The following is a 6,000-nucleotide window of genomic DNA, read 5'->3' on the forward strand; positions in this document are numbered from 1 at the left end:
CCAATCTGCAGTTTGTAGTCGACTTGAGACAATCTCTGCATAGCCTTCAGAGTTGGCATGGAGTTCCTTGAATGTGTAGTATCAGTAACTGAGGTTAAGCAGGAGTTTTATCATAGGGATATATTGTATTTTATTATACTTGAGTGTCATGTTATATCAAACCATTTTATAATATTAAAATGGACCTGTTTTGTGCGTGTGAGTCCCAGGTATGTCACATACTATCTATATTTGCAACACCTGTTATATTTAAAGAAAGGGTGAAGTCACAGCTACTACTGTAGTTTTAATGTTATTGGACTTTACCCCCTTCATTCTGCTACTCCTAAGGCTCTGAACAGCTTAGTAGTATTAGACAAATGAGAAACCAGAATCCAGTTTTATTAATAACTCATAAAAGTGCAGTAATGTTGGAATGGGCAAACCCTTCCCCTTTCCCTAGCCAAAGTCAATACTGATGCTCAGACACTATGGTGATAGGGACCATAAAAGTAGCTAGATAAATAGTATGGTATGATGAATACAAGCTAAAAATGACCATAAATCCAAATTAACGGCTGCCCAAGCTAAATAACCTACCCGTTGCACCGCATCTAGTCACGATCCATATCTCTTCCAATTTATGCTTACATAAGACAAAGTTCTTAACAAGATCTCGGTCATCAGTGCAAAGCAGGACTGCCAAGGATAAACTTCAACAGGAGCCCAATTGTAAAAGCTTTCTATTAAAAATGTATGAAGAGAAACTAAACAAAAAAGACACAGAAAATGCAAAGGGCATAACAGCTAAAACTGTGTGTAAGCCAATGTGCTTACACACTAGGAATTTATGCCTCCTTTCTTAAACTCATTGTGGCATGCAACCTTAACTGCAGCGCTGCTACCTGGTACCTTTGTAATGACTGAAGTTCCGTGGGATCCCCGACAGCAGAGGCTACCTAGGGAAGCACTGAAACAATTTCCTCTCTGGGCACCCGAGCCATGCCCACCTCTCTGCCACACGACCCACTCTGGGGATGAGCTGGCGGGTGCAGCTTTCTTTCCCCTCTGCCCCCAGAGGAGGCAGGAGATTTCATTCCTGCTCATTCTAATTGTGATGAGAATTCTTCAACTTTACCAGCAAAGCACCAGCTCTGTGCAATGGCGCCATCCCAGAATCCATGCAAGATCATTTTCTATTTGAATAGGTGTCCTGGGAATCAAGGGAGGCGGGGACTGACTGAAAATACAGCTGGAGAATGAAATTCTTCTTTCAGCAGCCCAGATTCCTAGGGAGAAAAATATGTGGATTGCATTGAGGCAAAAACGGGAGGTATAGACTACATTGGAAACCCACAGTGGTCTGTTGATAAAGATGCAAAAAAATCCCTGCTCTTCTCAATATAGCAGAGATGTATCCTGGTGTGGGGATGTTCACCTCTAGCCAGGCTTCCCATTGTGAGTATTACTTTTAAGGAAGGAAGAAAGGATGCTGTCTGAAGTGGATACACATGCTTTTGTAATTACACAGGCCTCTAGAGGGTGCAGCCTGCTTCTCACAGTGCTGTACTTGCCTTTCAGGTATACCCAGTGCAGCTAGGCTCATGCTGAAGAGCTCCCCTGCACCAGCCTCTCAGATGGTCCTTCCACCCCCCAGCATTAGAGAAACACTCAACTGCGACAAGATCATTCCCCAATCTCCCACTGGAAGGCCTTGCTGGAGAAATGATTACACAACACACCTGGAAAGGCCCCACCCCCAGCTGCTCTCAGAGATGCAGCAGCTGGGAGAGTTTAATGGGGATACGCACTGTCCACAGAACTTCCATCTCCTCTGTTCTCTTCGAGGTGACATACAAATGCACACTCAATGGTCAATCAGATCCTGCTGTATTGAGATGCCCCAGCCAGAACAATGAAGCCATACTGGGTGAGTGACTTTCTCAGACCAGCATCTGGGAGATGTCCAAGGAATGCAATGGGAATATGACTCCGCTGGCACACTGCCAGGGACTTAGGATCACATGCCTACGTAATGCTTAATATGTCATGCACTTCTTCTAGGCATCTGTTGCCAAGCAAGGCCTTCATCCAGGGGCCTAGAATGTGTGGAGGAAAGAGAACATATTGACTTGGGGTGTGGACAGCGGAGAGGCTTCCCAGAAGTCTGAGTTAGCTGGTTTGGCTCATGCTGCCCTTCATACCACACCAGGTACCAAAGGCTGGGCTCATGGTTGGGCTGCTAGTCCCTTGTACTACCGCGGAGAGAGCCAAATGTTGCTGGGGGCTGACCTTTGCCATTATTCTATTTCCTTACAGTTCAGTTCATGCGTGGGAGGGATTTTGGGGGGAGGAATTTTTTGGCTCTGCCCCTTGTTCTCGTCATAAACTGCTGGCTGCTTTGCCAAAACTGGCATCCCCAGTACAGTTCTCACATGCCCGCAGCAAAGCTGCAGACCCAGCTCTGACTGCTGAGCATATAAAGGACCATTGGAAAGGAATAGTCATCACTCCCCTTTCCTTTTCCCCCAAGTATCATTCTAGAGTGACACTTGCAGTACACAGGGAAGTGACAGGGCTGTAGAACAAGCTGGAGCTGGGCTATTGGGGGCAGGTGTTGTTGTTTTTTTTTTTCCCACACAACTTTGTCAAATACACCTCACTGTAAACCTGCAGCAACCTCCTCCGGCTGTGGGTCCCTGGCTGTACAGCTCTGCTAACACACTTCAGTTCTGCTGTACCTCTGCTGTTCCCATTGAGTTCCCAACGGCCCTGACAATTCACCTCTACCCTGACCAGCAGCAGCTCTTGTTATTCTAGTCCTAGCCTCCCCACAGAGCTCTGCTAGCGCACTTCAGTCCTGACCCACAGCTCCACAAAACCCTCCTGCCTCTGCTATCCCAGTCCTAAATTACTCTCACAGCTTTGCAGCATGTCCCTCAATTCACTCCTGGGCTCCCTCACAGCTCTGTCAATTCACACCTATCCTGGCCCACAGAATTCTCTGCCAGTTCAAATCCTGGGCCTGGCACTGTTCTACCAATGCACCTTAGTCTTGCTATTCTAGTTCTGAGTCTTTCCTGAAGGGGAGGCTTCTAGTCACTCCGACCATACCGCACTGAATGATGGTTGGAGCTGTGCCCCAGTGTTGGGCTAATGTTAGTGAATACGGCACTCGCACCGACCTGGCTCCTCTGAAATACAGAGAGAAAATAAAGACTGAGGAAGCCATGCTGAGGCAGGAACAAGTATGACCATTTTGATATATTTTAAGTGAGGAGATTGTGTTTCAGATCCTGGCGAGCTTCTCTAGCTCTTTGCAAACTGGGGACAACAGCTTCCTGGGCATTGTGGGGAAGAACTTAAACCCTGTGTGATATTTATTTTGGATCACTGCTACGACATTCATATGTGAAGTCAGAAGGAAGCTGGGCTGATGGCAGAAACGTTTGCGATTAGTATTGGGATGTCTAGCAGCCTCAAAATGATAGAGAACTAGTCACTTTTCTTTGCACCGATTGTGACGTTGCACTCCATACTCTTTCTGAAAATATGCTTATCATATGCATATGATATAACTGAGATATACTTTATGCTAGATGGGTCTTGTAAGATATCATTGGAAAGGATATAATTTACTGAATGTGATTACCCGATCTCTATGCCTGTATCATTTCTGTATCTGAAGTTAGGAATATTGACTATGTATCTGTATATCAACTATGCTACTTTGGGTGACGCCCACTGCCAACACTTCAGGTACAACAATGGAAAAGCCAGACAGGGCTGATGGCCCATCAGTGAGGACAATGGACTTTGAAAAAGCTTGGCCTTCCTATGGACTCTCCATATCTCCATACTGCCTCTGACTCATGGACGCTGTGATACTAGAGTCAGGTGACCTGGTCACCTGATATAAAAAAATTATTAAAGCTAATGTTAAAAAAATTATATATATGCATAGGTTGGGAAAAGAGTGTCTGTACATCTGGGTACTGTGCTTAGATTATCCACAAATATAAAGTTAGTTTTTAAAAGTCATATGATACATAGAGTACATAATCAGCAATAACCCAAATTTAGGTGAATAGATTTAACAATACAGTTTAGATATTAGAATCTGAATACTTGGGTATATCACTCATGAAAAGTTGTACAGAGATTTGGTTGTGGAAAGCAAAATATATCAGTGAGTGGAGATTGTCCCTCAATAATTGAGAATTAGGTTGGTTGTCTATTTAGAAAATACAATCCATGAGGAAAGTATTTCAGTTACTTTCCTGACTGCGCTTCTCGTCGGCACTCCAGCTCATCCCTCCTGGTATTGCCTATGTCCAGTGATGTGTTCTATGTAGATGTCCCTCGACCACCTGATGGCGTCCAACACCATGAGTTGCCGCATCAGCTGAGCGTAGCGTTGACCTATTCCGCATTCTCTCAGCACTCTCTCATTACTGGGATCCCATGTGCCTAAGGCTCCAACGATCAATGCGTGTGTCTAGACCTGCTAACCCTTAGTTCTCAAGGTTTCAGCCAGAGGAGCATATTTCTCTACCTTTCGAGCTCGGGCATCATGGAAGGCCTGGGTCCTGTTCTCTAACGGCACTGTCTTAACTCAAACTTGGACTGCTGAACTTTTCCACTGGGAGGTGGGGGAATCAAACAAAGGATTCCCGCCTTATGGAAATCCTACATAAGGTGGGTGAGGAAAACAATCAACGTCTTCAGTTCCTTTCTCCGCAGTCTCCCCACCCAAAGAGATACTTGAAAACATCTGGAAACAAAAGGACTGGAACTGGGGGGGGGGGGGGTGAGGGAAGAGAACTGCTTGTCCCAGTCTGGAAAGAGATCTGGCCTGTGAAGGAATCTACCTAAGACAATATCTAGGGTGAGGAATTACTATTTGTAACCAATTTCTTTAGTGAATCAAGCTTAGTTTGTGTGCTTTGTTTTATTTGCTTGGTAATCTGCTTTGTTCTGTTTGCTACCTCTTTACCACTTAAAATTCACCTTTTGTAGTTAATAAACTTATTTCCTGTTTATAATATAACCCAGTTTATGTAATTTCTAACTGCGGAGGGGTGGGGGGTAGAAAAAAGTTGTGCATATCTCCCTTCACATTGAGGGAAGGGGCGAATTTCATAAAACCTTTGGGTTTGTACCCCTTAAAGGGATTGGGCACCAGAGTGCTGAGGCAAGCCCTAAGGCTGAATCTTTCCAGAGCGGATCTCGGTCTCTCTGTGCAGCTGGGTGCGGCCCTGCCCGTGAGCTTGGCTGGAAGATGCTTGTGAGCCGAGCCCAGCAAGACCAGGTAAAGGGGACCCAGGCTGTCAGAATAGGCTGACTCAGTACCATCCCAGCTCATCTGGTGGCATTCGGGGGACAGAGGGGAGGGAGCGGGCAAACTGTCACACTGATCTATAGGTGTTTCCATTGTGAGTGACACATCAGTTGGTATTTTTCTTAAAGCCCTGTCCACTGGAATCACATGGCTTTGTGAGCATCTCAGCTTGCATTTTTTAAAAAGCAAGTTTCTAGCCTTTGTGGTTTCCGAGAAACACTTGAAAGTTTGAATCCTAACGGTTCAAACACCAGAACACAAATAAAACTAACCCCAATGTATTATTTCAAATACCATGATTTGTAAGCCAGTATCATAATTTTTTTAGGTCCTGACTCATGATTTCCAACTGCATGAAATTGATAATACTGTGTACTCAACACATGGATTAGCCAGTGAGAACATGTCAGAAGCAGACAAATTAGACCCTGTTCAATTATTTGTGCATTCTGGAAAATACTTCAAGCCACCTTGCCACTGGAAAGCATTACATACAAGTTGCCAGGGTGAGAGGAACTGTGGGTCACTCATGTTAGACAGATTGCTGTTCTGACACTTGATAAGACCAAATTCTAGTGATGGCAAAATACAGTGTGAAGAGGTACAAGGAAAATGCATCTAGTGGAAATTTTAGATCTGGACTGTTCTAAATAGAACTTCAAGACATGCAAATACTAGCA

General features: G+C 44.8%; 1 long non-coding RNA gene across 1 annotated transcript in view; it reads left to right on the forward strand.

Annotated features, from left to right (window-relative positions):
- Nucleotides 1-5,019, forward strand: part of LOC122173579 (uncharacterized) — a 44,465-nt gene extending 39,446 nt beyond the window's left edge. The window contains exon 3 of the long non-coding RNA XR_006174154.2: nucleotides 1,561-5,019. This is a non-coding gene — a long non-coding RNA (uncharacterized LOC122173579). The remainder of the gene's footprint in view (nucleotides 1-1,560) is intronic.
- The last annotated feature ends 981 nt before the right edge of the window (nucleotides 5,020-6,000 follow it).

Source organism: Chrysemys picta, chromosome 3 (genome assembly GCF_011386835.1).
Source record: "Chrysemys picta bellii isolate R12L10 chromosome 3, ASM1138683v2, whole genome shotgun sequence".
In the NCBI taxonomy this organism is placed as follows: Eukaryota; Metazoa; Chordata; order Testudines; family Emydidae; genus Chrysemys; species Chrysemys picta.